Source organism: Schistocerca nitens, chromosome 4 (genome assembly GCF_023898315.1).
Source record: "Schistocerca nitens isolate TAMUIC-IGC-003100 chromosome 4, iqSchNite1.1, whole genome shotgun sequence".
NCBI lineage: Eukaryota > Metazoa > Arthropoda > Insecta > Orthoptera > Acrididae > Schistocerca > Schistocerca nitens.
The window spans coordinates 373078106-373100782 of record NC_064617.1 but is presented as its reverse complement, the minus strand read 5'-3'; positions in this window follow the sequence as shown (position 1 = coordinate 373100782).

Below are 22677 nucleotides of genomic sequence, written 5' to 3'. Positions count from 1 at the left end.
GCAAAAAAAATGGTTCAAATGGCTCTGAGCACTATACGACTTAACTTCTGAGGTCATTAGTCGCCTAGAACTTAGAAATAATTAAACCTAACTAACCTAAGGACATCACACACATCCATGCCCGAGACAGGATTCGAACCTGCGACCGTAGCGGTCACGCGGTTCCAGACTGAAGCGCCTTTAACCGCACGGCCACACCGGCTGGCAAAACCCTTTGCAGATACTAAGAAAATAATTATAGTTTTTGTTCATACTGAAAATCACAATGGAAAAGGAACTGCCAAAAATATCCCCAAAAACGTAATAAGAAACGAAATGAATAATTGAAATAACACAGTCGCCAGTTTGAAATGGAGAACATCGCTGTACGAATAATTGATTACCTTAATCGTGCTTTAATTATCCTGAAAATACACACATGCTACGATTCGTAACCTGTTATGTATGTAAAATGCAAGATTTCCCTTCCAGTAACAAAAAAGTTTACATGACTAAGAAAGGACACCGTTCCTAACAACGTGGTGTAGACCACACGTAAAACAATTCCGCGATGAGTGAAAATGTGCTGATTTACTACAAATGACAGTGAAAATGAATCGCAAAGTATCAGCGGTAACCCACACATATCTACGTCTTCTAAGCTGACCTACGTGTTTTGAATTATTTTATACAATAATATCAACAATGCCGTAGCTCTCAGTAAAATACAGCGAGACTGGAACGCTAGTCATCAAGCCAATACCAGGCAAAGACTGCAACATAAACACAAGCAAAATAATAAAACGCCATATAGAAAACGTTTATTTATGCACTTACACAGTCACAAATATTTCTGCTAAAATCACTGTTTTCTGCCGTAAAAGGCCCTATTCAGATGATGTAGATAAATCAGCAAGTCACTCTTGTAAAAGTATTGTGTAAGTCCCTCTGAAAAGTCGTATTCTTCCTGTTCTATTGACCTTCATAGATTCCACGTCTCTAAATTAGGAATGGTTATGCTTATTACACTTGTGTAGCTAAGTTGGAACGACTAATACCTCAGGATGTCCTTTAGTTTTAAATACCTCCCAAAATTTATCTTTAATCAATTTGGTTCACTTTTTAACCATTCTATCTCACATTTTCTGTGGGAAGTATTTTTTAATCTACATTTTGCGTTTCAAGGATTTAAGAATTTCATTTATTCTGTGTCTTTCTTGAGTCGCCTGCTCTATTTTCTGTGCTATTTGAAAATAACAAGTATGGCCAAAACCTGTAAATTCTGTAAAAAATTTGTCTCCCTAAGCGAGTGAATGGAGATTGCAAAAGTAATTTTATGAATACCAGCCTATCTTCTGTTACAACTAAAAACTCTTTCATCTAGAAAAAAGAGACGTGCGGTAATTACTTAATGAATTAATTCTTCTAATTCCATTTGAGAAAGCCTTCTCTACTATAAAGAAATAGCATGAAACGTTTTGTACCACCAGCAGATCAGTCAACGAGTGTGGGCGAGCTTTCGAGGAGAGAATGAATGGCAGAATAAGTGTTACGACTGTTTACTGTGAAATAAAAGTAAAGGCAGTCTGTTTTAAAATGCACATATTTGCACGTCTGTGAAATCAAAATCTACTGCTGGGTAACATTCAGCACCGTGTTAGCACAAACCGGACTGCTGCAGCACGTCTGGATCTTCCACGACACGCTGTCCCAAGGTGGTCGATAAGTTGCTGCTCAAACCCGTCCCTCTTTCCTGAGGTGCCCCTTACGAGATCATCGTTAGTAAGAAGAGGGACCGAGCGAGGTGGCACAGTGGTTAGACACTGGACCCGCATTCGGGAGGACGACGGTTCAATCCTGCGTCCGGCCATCCTGATTTAGGTTTTCCGTGATTTCCCTAAACCACTCCAGGTAAATGCCGGGACGGTTCCTTTCAAAGGGCACGGCCGACCTCCTTCTCTAATCTGATGAGACCGATGACCTCCCTGTCTGGTCTCCTTCCCCAAACAACCCCCCCCCCCCCCCAAGAAAAGGGTCCTGCACTCCTAGTTTCAATAGGTCTCAAACTTCCTCAATCGATTCAAATCAACAGACACAGCAAGCCATTCCGTTCAACTGATTTATATCTTTTGGAGGAAGTGTTCACGAGTGGCACACAGATCTCTCATACAATAAGGTGTTGAAAATTTGCATAAACAGTGACCACAGGACTGGAAAGTAGGGTGTAAACAACTTAGCAACAGGCATCATCAAAACCTTAACGAAATTTTTTCACCGAGGATAGAAGCATAAGAGGAACTGAGATTATGAAAAACTGCTGGCCAATGTTCTCCACAAGGAACTGTACACCATATAGGATTTGAGATGATGGAGGTTCATGGGGGAGAAATTCCATCAAAAAACAGTTCGATTAAAACATTGTGGAGTAACGAGAGAGGAGTTATAGCAGGTTATAAGGAACGAATAAAATTAAAGGAGCCAAATGACTTCGATGGGTTATGTTGCAATACAAGCAATGAGCCTGGTGGTTTAAGGGATCCACTGTTCCTTAATCAACATTCTTACGATTTAATCCACGCAAGTCGCGAGTACGTGTAGGCTTTGACTTCAGAGGTGGAAGGGCTGAGAGCGTTGTGTCACCGAATAGTAGCAGTCATGGAGCAGAAGTCAATGGTCGTGGGGTAGAAAGAGGTTGAGAGAGTCGCTCTCTCGGTGGGTGAGCCGGCCGAAGTGGCCGTGCGGTTAAAGGCGCTGCAGTCTGGAACCGCAAGACCGCTCCGGTCGCAGGTTCGAATCCTGCCTCGGGCATGGATGTTTGTGATGTCCTTAGGTTAGTTAGGTTTAACTAGTTCTAAGTTCTAGGGGACTAATGACCTCAGCAGTTGAGTCCCATAGTGCTCAGAGCCATTTGAACCATTTTTTTCTCTCGGTGGGTGAACCCACAACAAAAGCTGTAATTACAATGATTAATAAGGAAGCATATTTTCTTAGGAGTGGATATAAAGGAGCATTGTGTGACTATTGCTTGAGCGAATGTTACCACTACGTTCACGTATATCTCGACGACTATTTTTGGATTTCAGCATTGGATACAAGTCTGTCATCAGAGTAGTGGTTGGTGATTAATATTTTATTTTTGGCCTGAGCTGGAATTAACCGTCACAGCTTTGTAAGACGAAAGGATGACTCTGTCATATTCATATTAAAAAAATGCATTTGCTTATGTCAAAACTCAACAGTTACTTTGACTGCAATGTCACCTAAATTCTTACCAATAATGGCAAGCAGCAGCATGCAGAACTATAACTTCATTGTAGCAGTTCTCTTTCCGATCCGATCGCACTTACCCACTAGACAAGGTCATGAACTAAATTTAGGTTGCTTTCTTTATATCAGTTATCAGTATCGGAGAAATATTTGCGGTGTGCTACACGGTCGTAGTTTGCAACAACTGTTGTGAGCTCAATTTGTTGCTCCAGAGTGTAAGTTGTTTTCGTCAGCAAATAATTGATTCCTACTTTTGCCACGTAGGTGTATTTTGTTTTCTGACGAATGTGCTGGATGTTGATCTCGATGTTTTATACCGAAGATGCACTAGTTCTTAATTTTATGATGCTGTAAATGTCATATTAATTTATGGCGACGGAGTATGTGAGGTGGGTTCGTAGTTGGCCTTGAGAATTGTCGTGGCACTTCACATGGTTCTGTATAGTTCCGATTTCACTACAAATAATTTCTTAAAAACTAATTGGCTCTGACAATTGTCATGGAACTTTCATGGTTGAAGTATGCTTTCGTTTTCACCACGAATCATTTTTTTAAATGCCGTTGAGGACATGGTAGTTTTCAGATGTGTGTTAGGTGACGGATTAATGGTATCGTGCAGCTTCGGCCTATAGGACCATAGCCCATGTGCACTTTTAGCACAGTGGAACTGCTCCTTTGCGGTACTGGATTCTTCTTCTTGCTTCAATTTGACACTGAGCCACGATTAACATGTTAAGCGTTGAGGTGTTGGGCGATCCTTTTGCCATTTCTCACATCAGAGGCATATTTCTAGGATTTATTTCAGTTGAATTTAAAAGCAATGGTGGACGTACGGGTCACACGGCATTTGTTATTGTTTGCCATTCCGATATTACACACTTCACATCACACAGAGTGTTGATGTGTTTGATGTTTTATAGTCCGATGAACGAACAATGGTGCTTCATGCAACTCGAGACAAGGACGGGGGTGGCATTGTTGCGACGGCTGCGGTCAGCGCATACACGTCCTCTGCGCTTGAAGAAAGCGTATATACAGAAAAGTATGACTCACGTTTAGTTGTGTAGGATTTGTCGCTTACTACCACATTAGCTGTGACAGCTTGCAACTAATTTAATAATAATTCACTAAATAACTTGCTACAGTCATGTTATGTTCAATGCTCGCTTTGCCTACGACATTCACAGCAGAGCGCACAGAACACTACTGAACGCTCATTGATTGTAGAAGTATCCGTGACGTAAATGCACAGAACAAGCCTAAACTCGACCGCCATCTCTCGTGACTTCAACTGTAGTCGAATTACTGAGCAGATTACCTACGATTAAACGTAACAACATTCTGTTATATATTAATTATGGTTTTACTGTATACAGACTTCACATATCATGTTATACTGCATGTAATACAAATAAATTCACACAAGAATTTTAGGCTTTCTAAGATCTGTCACGTGCGTACTGCTTTAGTCAATATTTTTCATTGCCATTACTGTCATCAGAACTTTTTACTGTTGTAGTGCACCTGCCTGTATTCAGTCAGAAACGCGCGAGGCAGGAAGTGGATTACCGCAGAGCAAGCTGCAGGTGAGAACAAATATCACAGCCGTCATGCATCGCGAGGCGAACTAGGCAGTTGATGTGTGTATATACACTCATGTTCATAAATTAAGGATAAGTGTAAGATATGGTGCCACACAACGTGGTACTACACAAAACTGGCGCCAATAGCATAGGCACATAGGGAACACCCACGGTATTGGTGATAAGGTGAGAAAATCGTCCCGAAACATGTGCTAAAAAACGCCACTGTTTCCTGCGCATGTACCCCGACATAAATATTGGATATGATCACCATGCACACGTACACAGGCCGCACAACGGGTTGGCATACTCTGGATCAGGTGGTCGAGCAGCTGCTGGGGTATAGCCTGCCATTCTTGCACCAGTGCCTGTCGGAGTTCCTGAAGTATCGTAAGGGTTTTAAAACGTGCAGCGATACGTCGACCCAGAGCGTCCCAGACCAGACGTGCTCGATGGGGTTTAGGTTTGAAGAACAGGCAGGCCACTCCATTCACCTGATACCTTCTGTTTCAAGGTACTCCTCCACGATGGCAGCTCGGTGGGGCCGTGCGTTATCATCCATCAGGAGGAAGGTGGGACCCACTGTAGCCGTTAAAAGGCGGACATACTGGTGCAAAATGACGTCCCGATACACCTGACCTCTTGCAGTTCCTCTGTCGAAGACATGCAGGGGTGTACGTGCACCAATCATAATCCCACCCCACACCATCAGGCCAAGACCTCCACACAGGTCCCTTTCAAGGACATTAGGAGTTGGTATCAGGTTCCTGGTTCACACCAGATGAAAACACGGCGAGAATCACTGTCCAGACTGTACCTTGACTCGTCTGTGAACATAACCTGTGACCACTGTTCCAATGATCATGTACTGTGTACTTGACACCAGGCTTTATGGGCTATCCTGTGACCAGGGGTCAGTGGAATGCACCTTGCAGGTCTGCGGGCGAATAAACCATGTCTGTTCAGTCGTCTGTAGACTGTGTGTCTGGAGACAGCTGTTCCAGTGGCTGCGGTAAGGTGCCGAGCAAGGCTACCTGCAGTACTGCGTGGCCGTCTGCGGGCACTGATGCTGAGATATCGGTCTTCTTGTGGTGCTGTACACTGTGGACGTCCCGTCCTGTAGCGCCTGGACACATTTCCTGTCTGCTGGAATCGTTGCTATAATCTCGAGATCCCACTTTGTGGCACACGCACACCACGTGCTACGACCTGTTGTATTTGACCAGCGTCTAGTCGCCCTTGTATTCTACCCCTCATAACGCCATCAATATGTGTTCTTTGAGCCATTTTCAACATACAGTCACCATTAGCACGTCTGAAAACGTCTGCACACTTACTCTTTGCACCGTACTCAGACATGCACCAACACACCTCTGCATATGAGGACTGCTCCCAGCGTCACCGTGCAACGACCGCAGGTCAAATGCACCGTATGGTCATACCCCGAGGTGATTGAAATCCGCAAACGGCCCATCAGAGCGTTGTTTCACCGTGTATCATCATTATCCTTAATTAATGAGCATGAGTGTAGTTGACACAACATCACCTAAGCTGAAGAAGAGAGAAACCTCGAGGCACCATCCGGCATGCTGTACTGAGCCGCAGTTCGACCTCGCTGCAGGACCGCCCACCTTGAGATATGAAACGCAGAGGAGCAGCCACCGCGGGGCCACACGAGCCTAGAGCCGCCCACCGCGCTTCCACAGTGGGTCGCGGCCGCTGCTGCCCTAAGAGACATCAGCCGTGCTTCCCCCGCCGCTGCCTTGGCTGCCGATGCCGCACGACGTCGCTGACGGAAGCAGTGGCGTTGCACTAACGGTCGGCCACGCCTCACTCAGTGAGCAATGCGGGACGTCACGCACACACATTTAGCTTGAGGCAGCTCGATACCTCAACCACAGTGGCACTGCTTGTAATGAATCACGTCAGAGCGCCGTATTAAAGGAATTTAAAACGCACAAAACGAGTCTACTGACTCCAGTCCTCTTGCAGTGTCATTGGTTTTTAGTGTCATTTCTGCTATTTATGTTATCACTGTCATCACTGTCTTTTATGTGAGCCTATATCTAAGATGTTGTATGTAAGGTTTCTTTCCACTTCTGATCTCTAAATAAAGTTCCCTTCTCCTCCATACATGCAACACTACTACCTACAGTTACATATTCATACAACAGACATATTAATACAACAGACGTATGAAGCAGGCAAAAAGAAATACAAACATCTCAAAAATGAGATCGACAGGAAGTGCAAAATGGCTAAGCAGGGATGGCTAGAAGACAAATGTAAGGATGTAGAGGCTTATCTCACGAGGGGTACGATAGATACTGCCTACAGGAAAATTAAAGAGACCTTTGGAGAGAAGAGAACCACTTGTATGAATATCAAGAGCTCAGATGGAAGCCCAGTTCTAAGCAAAGAAGGGAAGGCAGAAAGGTGGAAGGAGTATATAGAGGGTCTATACAAGGGCGACGTACTTGAGGACAATATTATGGAAATGGAAGAGGATGTAGATGAAGACGAAATGGGGGATAAGATACTGCGTGATGAGTTTGACAGAGCACTGAAGGACCTGAGTCGAAACAAGGCCACGGGAGTAGACAACATTCCATTAGAACTACTGACAGCCTTGGGAGAGCCAGTCATGACAAAACTCTACTATCTGGTGAGCAAGATGTATGAGACAGGCGAAATACCCTCAGACTTCAAGAAGAATATAATAATTCCAATACCAAAGAAAGCCGGTGTTGACAGATGTGAAAATTACCGAACTATCAGTTTAATAAGTCACAGCTGCAAAATACTAACGCGAATTCTTTACAGACGAATGGAAAAACTGGTAGAAGCGGACCTCCGGGAAGATCAGTTTGGATTCCGTAGAAATGTTGGAACATGTGAGGCAATACTAACCTTACGACATATCTTAGAAGAAAGATTAAGAAAAGGCAAACCTACGTTTCTAGAATTTGTAGACTTAGAGAAAGCTTTTGACAATGTTAACTGGAATACTCTCTTTCAAATTCTGAAGGTGGCAGGCGTAAAATACAGGGAGCGAAAGGCTATTTACAATTTGTAGAGAAACCAGATGGCAGTTATAAGAGTGGAGGGGCATGAAAGGGAAGCAGTGGTTGGGAAGGGAGTGAGACAGGGTTGTAGCCTCTCTCCGATGTTATTCAATCTGTATATTGAGCAAGCAGTAAAGGAAACAAAAGAAAAATTCGCAGTAGGTATTGAAATTCATGGAGAAGAAATAAAAACTTTGAGGTTCGCCGATGACATTGTAATTCTGTCAGAGACACCAAAGGACTTGGAAAGGCAGATGAACGGAATGGACAGTGTCTTGAAAGGAGGATATAAGATGAACATCAACAAAAGCAAAACGAGGATAATGGAATGTAGTCGAATTAAGTCGGGTGGTGCTGAGGGAATTAGATTAGGAAATGAGACACTTAAAGTAGTAAAGGAGTTTTGCTATTTGGGGAGCAAAATAACTGATGATGGTCGAAATAGAGAGGATATAAAATGTAGACTGGCAATGGGAAGGAAAGCGTTTCTGAAGAAGAGAAATTTGTTAACATCGAGTATTGATTTAAGTGTCAGGAAGTCGTTTCTGAAAGTATTTGTATGGAGTGTAGCCATGTATGGAAGTGAAACATGGACGATAAATAGTTTGGACAAGAAGAGAATAGAAGCTATCGAAATGTGGTGCTACAGAAGAATGCTGAAGATTAGATGGGTAGATCACAGAACTAATGAGGAGGTATTGAATAGAATTGGGGAGAAGAGGAGTTTGTGGCACAACTTGACAAAAAGAAGGGACCGGTTGGTAGGACATGTTTTGAGGCATCAAGGGATCACAAATTTAGCATTGGAGTTCAGCGTGGAGGGTAAAAATCGTAGAGGGAGACCAAGAGATGAATACACTAAGCAGATTCAGAAGGATGTAGGTTACAGTAAGTACTGGGAGATGAAGAAGCTTGCACAGGATAGAGTAGCATGGAGAGCTGCATCAAACCAGTCTCAGGACTGAAGACCACAACAACAACAACGTATGTTTCCTTTGCACCAGTAACAATTACTGTCCTTGCTTCTTTATCAATTAATATCGTAAATGTAGCGCCACATGATTCAAGTCGTACATCGTTCAATGCACAATAACGTCCGCTGTAAAATGATTTTCAAATGTTATGTTTGTGCTGCATTTAGTATATCTAAGGAGGGGAATAAGTGTTTTACATTAAAAATTAATGTGTGAAACTGTGTTAGATACATGCTCTTGATTGAAGCCACGTGCACCACAGTTACTCTGAACAACGAATATTCCACCTTTTAATGTTTCTTCTCTGAATCACGGATTTGATCTAAAGATGGTGTTAAAGCGAAACTTTTAATCAGGAGCAATAATAAAATTGCGTATAGTGACCAATAAAAGTGTGTATTATTAAGCTAAACGTGGTTACAGACCGACTGAAAGTGTCTATGTCAATAGTAATTTAGTAACTAAATATTCACTTCAGTGAATTAGTTCATGATAGCGCCTGTGTAACTTTGACCTTAAATTTCGAGACACTCTATAGTTTTAAACTTGTCCATAAGAGAAAGTTTGAGAGACAATTATGAAGTTTTAACTCTTCGAAACGATCTACCTGCGTCCATAAAACTTTGTGATGATGTTGTTCCCCTTTACATATTCACCCTACAATGTGGCTCAGTCTTCGAACGATGAAATATGTGACAGCAACCTTTGTTACAGGTGTTAGAATTTTGACTGTTCAAGAGAAGACTCACATTGAAAATTATCTGGCTATCAGTATGGTAATGTCTGCTGTGAAATAGTTTTTTCATCCGAGAAAGAAGAAGGTGTCACTGTATGTCAAATCTAGAGAATACAGGCGACTGGATAAAATTTTGTAGCCAAAGAAGAAAGTGTAATGCTGCAGAACGTAACAGTGGCGGAGCTGAGGACAGAGTGATGGGACCAGGACACTGACCACTGCCACACAACATTCCTGTGTGTTCAGCAGCTCAGCAGAAGGAGTCACTTGCATGTCGCCATACTTCTGCACGTCAATGATCTGGGAGCCTTGAGGAAGCTTCTTGCAGTTTTGCCGTTTGGTAGAAAACTGGCACAACACAAAAATGCAGCCTCTTCTGCAAAGTCAGCCCAGACTAGCTGCATTTAAGCCCTCCACCCCCCCCCCCCCGCCTTCTGTGGACGAGCAAGTAGTTAAAGAGCTGGGCGTTAACGTGATGTTCTTTGTGTTACTCAGCACCAAGTCGATGATGTTGCCATCCCCTCCATCACCGGACCTCGAATTTCTGTCCGCTGCCTGAGCATCTGGGTGCCAGGGTAACTCAGCACTGTAAAAACGGATTGTAAACAACGTTGACTTCAAAAACATATATTTCGATGGTCACCGGTTTCGGTTAATATTTGACCGTCCTCATACCGTGAAACCGTGATGGAAGGCAATAGTGGTGAATGGAGCGGGTGCTGTAACTCCACGAGCGTTAGGGGCGTTACAAAACCCACTCCAATTACCACCATCACTTAATATCATGGTTTCAGGATCTTAGGATGGTCAAATATTAACCGAAACCCATCAGTCAAAATGACAGTCACAATCGCGTTATTTATTTTGTCGCCGACCGGTTTCTACCCACGATGCCGGACGCGGTGGTCTAGCGGTTCTAGGCGCTCAGTCCGGAACCGCGCGACTGCTACGGTCGCAGGTTCGAATCCTGCCTCGGGCATGGATGTGTGTGATTTCCTTAGGTTAGTTAGGTTTAAGTAGTTCTAAGTTCTAGGGGACTGATGACCTAAGATGTTAAGTTCCATAGTGCTCAGAGCCATTTGAACCATTTAACTATGCGTCGTTGGCTCTCTGCATGAGCTTAAATAAAGGCCAACGACACGTGGGCAGACGGTAACGCCCTCAACGGTGATCAATGGTAGTTACTTATTTAAGCATGAAATCTTAAATTTTAAAGTTTGTTCCAGTCGTAATATAAGACATAATAAATAATAATTATAACTAATTAAATCTCGATAAATTTTCAATTATTTAAAATTCAGATAACTGTTGTCCCATTCATTTTTCACATTATTTGTGGATAGAGAAGAGCCCTCTATGTTTTGTAGTAGGAAGGCCGTTGCTATGGGCGATAGTATATATGAAGCGCCCCCTAGGCTGTGTGGTTGGGACGCTGTCGTATAGGTCGTCTGCTGTAATATCATCTTTTCGCGGCGTTCGTTGTTATGGTAACGGCGTACCATAACGATTCATCCGCCAAGTTGTGGTCAATCCATATGGTCTTCTGCTGCGGCGTTATCTTTGCACAGCATGCGTTGTCGTGGTGTGTTCTGGCTGCTATCCATAAAAGCTGTTCCTAGTAATTAGTAAAAAACTTTAAAATCAATGTATTCTCCAGTATAAAATTAACATGTTAGAAAAACGAAGTATATTAGGTACTCCTTAGCCTATCTGGCTAGGATTCCGTCGTCATAGTAGCCCCCTCGTATGTGTCGTCTGCTTTAGCACGGCATGCGATATCGTAGCATAAAAAAAAAAAATGGTTCAAATGAGAACTGAGAACTACTTAAACCTAACTAACCTAAGCACATCACACACATCCATGCCCGAGGCAGGATTCGAACCTGCGACCGTAAGGTCGCGCGGTTGCAGACTGAAGCGCCTAGAACCGTTCGGCCACCACTATCGTAGCATCGGTGCACCACAATCCTCCCTTCATCATGCAGCCGTCGATTCACGTAAGTCGTTATATTATGGATACTCTTCCACAAAGCTGTTTCTGAATTATATGTTAATATTTTAGGAGTTATGTAGGTAATCTTTAAACTTTGCAGGTCTTCATTATAAAATTAAAACACTATAATAAAAATTAGTATCAATATACATCGTCATACAATATTAGTATAGCTGAGAAGGAGAAGCAGTATCGTCATGAACTAATTATATTTGCGAAGATTTCAAAATAGTTATTATGACAGCTTACTATTTGCTCACTATGAATTTCCGTTGAATCCTGTTTATTGTGGAGGAAGATCTTTAAATTTTCCAAGATGTCCATCATTGGTCCCTTCTGGGCTACATGCAATACCCTTAGATTTTCCTCTTTATTAATTTCTGTGTGTTTCTCGGCATCTAGGTGTTGTCCTAATAGCGATTTATTGCTTGCTATTCCCATGGTACGTTCTTTGAATCTAATTTTAAAATTTCTTCCTGCATGTCCAATGTGGATTTTTTTACAGTCTTTGCAAGTTATCAACCGTGCACAGGCAGGGTGGCAAATCCAGCGAGCAACCAAATGGATATAAAAATTTGTTTATTTATGTAACTTTGACTAATTGCTTGTAGCTTACGTACATGATTATTTACTAATATTATAACTTTACAGAGTAAATTCCCCTGAAGATGACCTCATCGTGGGTTGAAACCGGTTGGCGACAAAATAAATAACGCGATTTTGACTGTCATTTTGATTGATTGATTATAAGTAAACCAATCGCTGCTATCTCCACGCAAATATGTTGTCTAAAAATTTAACCGAAACCAGTTACCATCGAAATAAATGTTTTGCGTTCGAGATTGTAAATCTTTTTCTGAGTACTTTTAGTCAGACCGCCAGACCACTGTTTCTCCGCGAGAAATGTGCTCAAAAATTAGTAACTCACCATTCTACAGCATTCTTGTGACTACGGCATAGGGTATCCAGCCAAACCGGTCTCTGACGAGGTATCAGCAGAGGCTTCCTCTTCCTGTGCTGGTGGGGGTGAGACACAGCCTGACGTGTCTTTGCCGGAATGACCACGATACGAGCACGCTACTGGTCGTTGGAACAGGAGACTTCGCTGACTTTAGCTGCAGTAATGCCTCCCGGTGAGCACCCTCACCGACAAGTGGTCAGTGTACCGTGAGGTGCCGTGAAGGTGTATTTGCTACGTCCATCATCGACAATAGCAACACCAAAGTCTAATGAATGTAAAATAACAACAATAACGGCTTTCTTGTTGCTGACATGTCTGCTATTCCTTTATCCATCTTCGGTGGAGGATGACCGCTAACATCTAACGATACTATAAAAACACGTGGCGTTGTTGTAGAATGAAAACAATCAATTATACAGCTTTCCATACTTCGCCTAGACAGCCTCTCGTAATTTCGTCAGACAGTCCCAAAAAACACTCGGCGTCGTCTTGCCCTATGATTGTTTGATCTTCAGTGTTTGTGGCAGCGGTGAATCTACATGAATCCACAGCCTGCATCGCTCCTTTTCCTTACATCGAGCATTTGCCAATGATAACTAGGCGGCTAAAATAGGTATCTCGATTGACGTGACAATGCTCAAATACTTCCGCTATCGTGTTAGTGCAGAGAGTTTTCGTTTGCCTTGTAGCAGTTGAGGAGTCCTACTTACTATGACATTTCTCATGTTGAAAATCTCCTACAAAATATGGAAAATTGATTCTACATACATTTTTCCCCTATCACCTCCATTCTGATACGGCAGTTTTGCCGCGCCAGGTCACGTACATTTGTTGCGATAACTGATTCTTCACAGAGAAGTGGTTTACAACTTCGTTCTTTGTAGTTCATACTTGTCTCACCGCAGTGTCTCATATGACGGTGCATTGTCGTCAAGCAGAAAGCGAACTATCGCGCGGTACTTCATTTTATCTCTTCGGTGCGCCTTTTCAATAGCTCTTCTATCGGTGTGCTTCGATACAGTGTAGTGAATGCTTGATGTAAGGCAGGACTACCGTAATGTACCAGAAAACAATGGAAATTAATGAAGTAACTTCATTTTTTCGAAGTGACAAACATTCAAGATTTTCTCCCCGTGAAGGGTCCAGGGCAAAATGTGAGTCAATTTGTAACGTGCATGCACCACGGAAGACTTTTCCTGTCGGGATGCTTTTTAATGTTTTGAAACGACGCGCGATAAAAAACTTATTCAAGAATTGTAGCACCAGCTGTCGACAATACACTGCCACAACGCCGTCATCGACCTACGAATCCGGTATCATGCTACCTCGCACGCAGGATTGGTTGCCCACAAAGCCGCCACGATACAGCCGTGCATGACGCGGTAGGAAACAGCGACGTGGAGGAAATATCACGTAGGTGGACATGCCGGATGCGGAAAGAACCCCGGGGTGTGCGCTGACGGCCGGGCAGCTGCATTATTAACGGCAGGTGGCGGCGGGACATGCAAATACCGGCGCTACCGGCCACCGCAGCCCGCGTCGCCGTATTACCAGGGCCAGAGGGCGTGGCAGAACAGTGGGGCCGTGCGAAGGAGCGTGCGAGCTAGTATATGACGTGCTGGTAAAGCGGTGAATGGTGTGTCATACGTCCGCCTGCCCCACGTGCAGTCCCGCCGATATCAAGGAAATTATTCTGCTGTCATCAGTATTTTATAAGTATATAATCTCTTTCAATAACTGTTGTAAAAATTATACTACGAGGGCGTGCTAAAAAGTGAGGCTTCCGAATTTTTTGTTCTGTCGCAATTGCGGTTGAGGTACTATATATCATGAATATTACTGGGTCGATTTTGCCGCCACTCCGACTCAAGTTGCAAGACTCTGCCGCTAGAGGGCTCCGAATTGTAGTGTGTAATATACCGGTGTGTGACATAGATATGTAGGTGCTTCAGACGGAGCGTGTTGTAATCTAGGTTCCGACCGCAGAGATCATGCGTGCTACTGATATCTATAGCATAGAGAAAGTTGTGAACGTTGATGACCGTAACAACATCAGTAAATGCAACGTTGGGTTGGTCGTGACCGTAATGAAGGAAACTGTGGTGATAATCTCGATGTGTCTCTCAAAAAAGACGACTGTGTACGGCAACCGAAGAGACTCATTGAAATCGGGCAGACGAATTCTTAAGAGAAAATCGCCGAATAACACAGACACAGCTTTCAGGTAAGCATTGCACATATCACTAGAGCGTGTATAGGCCATCATTGGAGTATGGATGTAAGTATAACACATATCACGAGAGCGTGTACAAGCCATCATTGGAGAAATGCGGTACAGAAATCCGTGCCCACTATGTGTGCCTCGAATGCTTGCTCCAGCCATGAAACAGAGTAGATTGTACGTGGCTGAACAATAACCTATACGTTTTGGATGTGACTCTGGCCTGTTCCTTAACAACATCATAAAAGGTGGTGAACGCTGTGTTAACCATTTGAGCCCAAAAACAAGGGAGCATCAAGGGAGTTGTTCCACCACAATGGATCATTGACGCCAAAAAGTTTGACTGTGCCATAAACTGGAAAAGTCATGTTCGCACTGTTCTGGGATATTCAAAATGTGATGCGTTCGTATTTCATGCCTAGGGGCACCATAATAAACTCTGAAAGATACTGCGAGATCCACAGAAAGCGAAACCACGAATTCGTAATATTAGTATACACATGAAGCCTCCTATACTTCAGCATGACAATATCAGACCACATACGAGTTCTGTCGCATCTGCAACAATCCAACATCTTGGATTCACTGCAATGGATCGTCCTCCAGACAGTAGTGACTTCGCTCCAGCCTATTTTCGTCCCTTTCGAAACTTAAAGAACCCCTTCGAGGACACCAATTCGATAATAGTAAAGCGATATAATCAGGGGTGAGATTTATGGGTCTATAAAAAACATCAGGCATCTGCAGTGACGCTATCAAGTCTTTCGTTAGAAGTATGTTAGGCGCCAGGGTAACTATCTTGACAAATAAATATGTAGACACGAAGAATGAAGACGAACAATATTCATAACATTCCATTAATTTGAAAATGTTTAAAAGTTTTCACTTAAAAATTTCGGAGGCATTAGTTTTAAGCAGGTCTAAGTAGCTCTTATGTGAAATTTTGAGTTATACTAAATACTATACGATTAGGAACACATGTCGGTGGACTATAGTTGTTTCCTGCTGTTTCATTCAGTCATTTCATTTTACGTTTGTGGGTTACGTGAGATTTCCGACCGTGGTGTTTCAGAACATGTTGTAAGTGCCACATGTGTATATGCGGCAGGTACTGTGGGACCTTCGATTCACCAGTCTTACATTGTGGGTATTCCAATCCAATCAGAGCCCCCCACCCCCACTGTTGATTTACACCAGTCGTTCACCAGCAAATGATGTTTTGTCGCCATCACTCTGGCAGTGCCCTCGCTGACAGCCTTCGTTTCTTTAGTGTACGGTTTCGGAGACCTAAGCTGCGTAAGTTCTATACACTGTGAGTAATGAAAATAATTACAACAACGATAGGGAAGCCTTATCTTCTCAAGGACGGTCATTGCTGCCAGGTGCACATAAAATTTGTGTGAGTGTTCCGAACATTCATAAATAGCAGACTGAAGAATCATTGTTTAACAGTAACATTCTTGCCCACGTTACGAAGCGGAAGTGCGGATTAAGGAACGTATAGATAACGGCGGGAAAATAGATCCACGAAGAAATGACAGAGTCTGTTTTTCAAATTTTTAAAACGAGGCATTTTATTGTAATTGCCAAAAAAATTAAAATATGCTCAATAATTTTGAAGAGTACTTTAATGATCCGAAATGTAGGTTTTGTTGCAAATATGCCAAATTATGAGAGCACGAAGACTGAATTGTGTAAAGCAGAGAGGGAAGCTAGTTGCACTAGTTCGGAGATTCAACTGTGCTTGACATTTTGATATTAACTGAAGGTAGTAGTTCTTTTTTTAAGTGACGATGGATCTATTCCTTCCGTTGAGAAAAATGAGCTGTTCTAATGGACGCGACATTCGACAGCTCTTTGAGATAGTTTAAACAATTGTACACCTAACACGTTTTCATCAGAAGCACATACGAAGAAACGATTCTATTTCCGTTTTATTTGCCTTGCTCCAAGACGGCAGTCAAAGTACATATGAAAGACTTTTTTCTGAATCGAAAAATAAGGTAGTTGGATTGCCACTGAATAATGTAGTGCTAAAATTAAAGCTATAAGAACAGTGTTCCTTGGAATATCCCTTTTAGGTTACAGCTTTCACTTCAGCCAATATCTGTTTAAGAAAATACTAGAACTGAGATTAACCGAGGAATACAGAAGTGGAAAAAGTCTGCTTTTTTTACCTCATGTATACTGCAGTGGCACATCTTCCACCGAAAAATAACGATGACATATGGCGGAAATGCCAAATAGAGAAAGGGATAACTAATCCATACACTATATCTTCAATCAATGGATGGAAAACTCTAGTTTACCAATAGAAGTGTAGAATGCTTTTAACGAGTGTCACAGAAGCACGGAAGCTGTTGAAGACGGGCATAGGAAATTGAACTTCTCAAGAAGACGTCTCTCACGTCACGTCACACTTTTCAGTTCTACAAAATAGTATCTCCCACAAAGTGTGAAGTCCTGATGAAGGCTTTCACCTGATTTCACGCAGCCTACCTAACATAACTGCAGTATGTTTCCTTCTTCATGACAATCCTCGGCCGCTTACTTCAGGGGCAACTAGGACGCTCCTGCACCGTTTTCGATAGGAAGTGCTTCATCGCCTACCATACAGCCCGTGCTTGGATCCGTCTGATTTTCATCTCGTCGCACACGTGGACAGCTGGCATGAAGACAGCATTTTGGCACAGACAACGAGATGCAGACCAGCATAGGGATTTGGCGGAAATCACAGATGGCTGCCTTCTATGCTGAGGGTGTTCGAACGTTTTTACCATGCTGTGACAAATGTCTAATTCGGAGAGGCGTCTTTGTTGAGAAGTGTGTGGAAGGTGTAGCTACATGTTGCAAATAATAACGTTTTTGATTTTCGCTGTAGGCGTTCCTTCCCGATTGCAGGTCGAAAAGGAAAAAGCCCTCATATTATGTGCATAGGCAGTGCTACGCCTGAATAAAATTTGAAGGGTTGTTCTTATTACAAAACTGTCGGCAGAACCTTTCAACTGTTGTTGCTTTCATTTACGGTCGAACAACCCACGGCTGAAATATCTGAGGGCATAGACACAACACAGACGTCAAGGGGAGTATAGCCCACGGTCGAATAGGATTTGACACTCGTTTGAGGCAAGCAGTCTTCTCTTGTTGGTTTTTTCCTTTTACATGTGTGGGGGAGAGGGCCGGAGTTGTTTCTCTGTTCTGTGTCGGCTCACTAAACTTTCTACGGTTTATTCGCCCTACCTGTTGACTTCCTAACCGTGTCGGATTCGTTGTTGGCTGTTGGTGTACAGCCGGACTGTGGATGGCTCCTTAACTTGGCTGGAATTTTCTACGCACGTGGTCAGTGTGCCAGCCCATCCATCTACACAAGAAACCCGAAAGTGGCTTCTGACTTTCTGGAATTCCTTTGTCATTTGCAAGATTTAGTTTTTATTTTGTTTTATTCTTCGAAAGTTAGCTGAGAACTGGAACATCTATATATGCAGAAATATAAGGGTCGATCAAATAGACGCCGTTCGGAGGCCGTACAGTCCGGAAACGGTAAGGAACTCAAGTGAAATCGCCGTGAGAATTGAGGCAATCATCCCACCGATGCATCAAGTGGAAGATACTGGTTTGGTAAAACACAGTGTCTTGCTGCGTGAGCCGGCCGAAGTGGCCGTGCGGTTAAAGGCGCTGCAGCCTGGAACCGCGAGACCGCTACGGTCGCAGGTTCGAATCCTGCCTCGTGCATGGATGTTTGTGATGTCATTAGGTTAGTTAGGTTTAACTAGTTCTAAGTTCTAGGGGACTAATGACCTCAGCAGTTGAGTCCCATAGTGCTCAGAACCATCTGAACCATTTCTTGCTGCGTGAGAAAGATCGTAACCGCATATCCTCGTCTGACAGGAATTGTCAACATTTCAAGGCGTTTTTTTAAGGGATCCAGTGAGTGACGTGAGTCGTGATGGCTTTTCGGGCGTTACTGACTTTGGTAGTTGTACTGTCGCAGGTTCAAATCCTGCCTCGGACATGGCTGTGTGTGATGTCCTTAGGATAGTTAGGTTTCAGTAGTTCTAGGTTCTAAAGGACTGATGACCACAGATGTTAAGTCCCATAGTGCTCAGAGCCATTTGAAACATTTGACATTAAGGGTTATTAAATTTTTTTTGAAGTTGTGTGTTGGAAATTTTGCTATGATATGCTTATTATCTTCTTGGATTATTTTATTGGCCTGTAACAGACGTGAGTGACCTTGAAAAGAGGCGACTATGCTAAGCAGCTCTGGCTGTTATTGTGTTCTTACGCGTGCCATCTTTTTCCACTGTGGCATATCGGTAACTTAGCATGGTGTTTAAAGGAACTTCAAATCGTAGTTCTCGTGCATGTCTGAGGCACAATCCACAAATTAATGCCGTAAGTCCTAGTCTGTTCCCAGTTATTTTAGTTGGATGAATTTTCAGCTTTGGGCTGACTTTGATTTGCCATATCGGCACTAAATTAAACAACCCGACTAATGTGGCCTTATTCGTTAATGCATGGTTGATTAATCACGGTATACTATTTCTCTTAAATGTCAGTCCTGAATTAAAATTGCTCTATATTATGTTTCTGCTGCAGTGGCTGAATGATATGTGCTTATTGTATACAGTGGCTCACGTAGTGACCAGTCTGTTACAGCATATACTGTATACGTCTCAAGATTCCTCCGCAGAGCTGGCTGGAGTATGAGGTGTTGAACTAATTGTAGAAGCGTTTCTACCCCTCCACCAAATATTCTGTGATAAAAATTCACGATATAAGTTGTAATAAGCCTAATTCAAAATACTAACACGAATCATTTACAGACGAATGGAAAAACTGATAGAAGCCGACCTCGGGGAAGATTAGTTTGGATTCCTTAGAAATGCTGGAACACGTGAGGCAATATTGACCTTAAGACTTATCTTAGAAAATAGATTGAGGCAAACCTACGTTTGTAGCGTTTGTTGACTTAGAGAAAGCTTTCGACAATGTTGGCTGGAATACTCTCTTTCAAATTCTGAAGGTGGCAGGCGTAAAATACAGGGAGTGAAAGGCTATTTACAATTTGTAGAGAAACCAGATGGCAGTTATAAGAGTCGAGGGACATGAAAGGGTATCAGTGGTTGGGAAGGGAGTGAGGCAGGGTTGTAGCCTATCCCCGATGTTATTCAATCTGTATATTGAGCAAGCAGTAAAGGAAAAAAAAAAAGAAAAATTCGGAGTAGGAATTAAAATCCATGGTGAAGAAATTAAAACTTTCAGGTTCGCCGATGACATTGTAATTCTGTCAGAGACGGAATGGACAATGTCTTGAAAGGAGGATGTAAGATGAACATAAAAAAAGTAAAACGAGGATAATGGAATGTAGTTGAATTAAATCGGGTAATGCTGGGGGAATTAGATTAGGAAATGAGATGCTTAAAGTAGTAAAGGATTTTTTCTATTTGGGGAGCAATATAACTGATGATGGTCGAAGTAGAGAGGATATAAAATGTAGGCTGGCAATGGCAAGGAAAGCGTTTCTGAAGAAGAGAAATTTGTTAACATCGAGTATAGATTTAAGTGTCAGGAAGTCGTTTCTGAAAGTATTTGTATGGAGTGTAGCCATGTATGGAAGTGAAACATGGACAATAAATAGTCTGGACAAGAAGAAAATTGAAGCTTTTGAAATGTGGTGCTACAGAAGAATGCTGAAGATTAGATGGGTAGATCACACAACTAATGAGGAGGTATTGAATAGAAATGGAGAGAAGAGAAATTTGTGGCGCTACTTGACAAGAAGAAGGATTCGGTTGGTAGGGCATTTTCTGAGGCATCAAGGGATCACCAATTTAGTATTGGTGGGCTGTACGGAGGGTAAAAATCGTAGAATGAGACCAAGAGATGAATACACTGAACAGCTTCAGAAGGATGTAGGTTGCAGTAGGTACTGGGAGATGAAGAAGCTTGCATGGGATAGAGTAGCACGGAGAGCTGCTCCAAACCAGTCTCTGGACTGAGGACCACAACAACAACAACAAGTTGTAATTTTGTTTTAAGTCTTCAAGTTAAGAAAAATTAAATAAAAGATTCGTTGATGTTGGTGTTGGCGAGCGCTGCTGAGGCCGTTAAATTGTTATTTTCTATTGAAAGGAGCCCATTTCGATGCATTGGAGCGTATGTCGTTAGAATATACATTTGGGAGGGGACCACTTGGTAGTGTCTTTAAAGTAGTGCATACCATAAGGAAATTATTGAGTGCTGCAGGAACGTGTCATTGAGAGTTCTACAAGAGGATAATCGGCGACGTGATTCGTACGGAAGCGGCCCACTTAACCTGAGGCTGTCGACCAAGTTGGACCCGCTAGTGTGCTTTCCTAGTGCGTAAGTTCGGCCGCCGTGTCTGCACTCTCGCCTCCACATATCCGTGGCACTCTCTCATTGGCCGAGGCGTTGCCCTAGCTGCAGTTCCGCTCACCTATATTGTGGCAATTTAAGTTATAGTGATTTTATTATATCGGTTTACTAGGCACTCCATGGGTGTCAGCTTTCCGCGCTTCCTGAGGTCTGTGACGATGAACTTGTTGAAGTGGCTCCACAGCCATTTTTACTGCCGTTGTCACGCCAAAGTTCATTTTCAGTAAATTAATATTCCTTTGAAAGTATATCTGTGTATTTTCAATAGCGTAGGGGAATTTAATTTATTTGTGGAGTTAAATTGCAATGTGAGTTATTATTTATTTAAAACAAATCGAAAATCTATATTTTAAATGCTTACTTAAAGGTAGGTTTATGCCAATTGTAATTTGAAAGTGTTTTTTTGAAATTTATTCTGTGCATTATTGGGTGTTCGTGTTATTCAGGGACACTGGTAATCCATAACTTTTAACTTATTTCTCCTGTTACGGTTCTTAGTCATTTGCATCATAAATGGTTGTATATGTTTAGAAAAAGAATGTCACTTGTTACTTGGGGTACTTGCTCTCTTTGTTACAGTGTGTTTCCCTTGTCTGACAGGAATCGCCGACCCTTCAAGTTGGTTTTTAAGGTGTCGAATGCGTTGTGATAGCATGGGTAGGCTTCAGAGCTATAGGGTAGGTCCTCGAGGTTCTCCTACTTGAGTTGGAGTGACGTTTGCGTTACGACATCTGCAATGTGGGGTCTTGCGTTGTCATGAAGCAGCAGCACTGAACACTGAACCAGCCGCACGATTCCACAACAGTGGTTTTTGACATTCTTCATTCTCCGATGAGTTTCTGCCGGTGTGTCTTTCGGCTGCAGTGGGAAAAAGAAAAATAACTGAACGTTGGACCTGTTGGGACGCATTTATTAATAACGTCGCCATAGTTCAAGTTTTCGAATTTACCACATGCACGTCGGAAAGGTGCTAATGACACGTTTATCCCTTACCTGCAATTAGGTGCTCATATACTCACATCGAAGTCGTGCTACGTTGCCTATACGCCTCAGCAAACCCCTCAAGAGGATATTTCTTGAACCCCGCTTAAAATCCTTTTCCTGAAATAACCCCAATGAATCCTCTCCATTGCTCGTCCCGTCTTGGATCCGTACTTGGGAAGTGTAGGTTCGGCACGTGAACGAGCGCTTCTACGACACATTCTAAAAAACATGAGTTTAGTAATTTTACAGTAAAATAAGTTGTTTTTAGTGTTCCTTAGCTCAATCGATAAAAACGGAACCGTTGCGGAAATACCTTACTGTCCTTTTGTATGTCCTGTTAAGACACCTTTTTTTACAGGAACGGATAACGGTATAAAGTTGTAATTTATGTAACATACTAAAATCTATAGTCCTTTGGTGGAGTAAAATATTTCAGCTTCGTAGCCAATGAAATCAAAAGAGACGGCTATTTACGAAATCGATAGATGCTTTACGTTTACAGAATGGTTCCATTA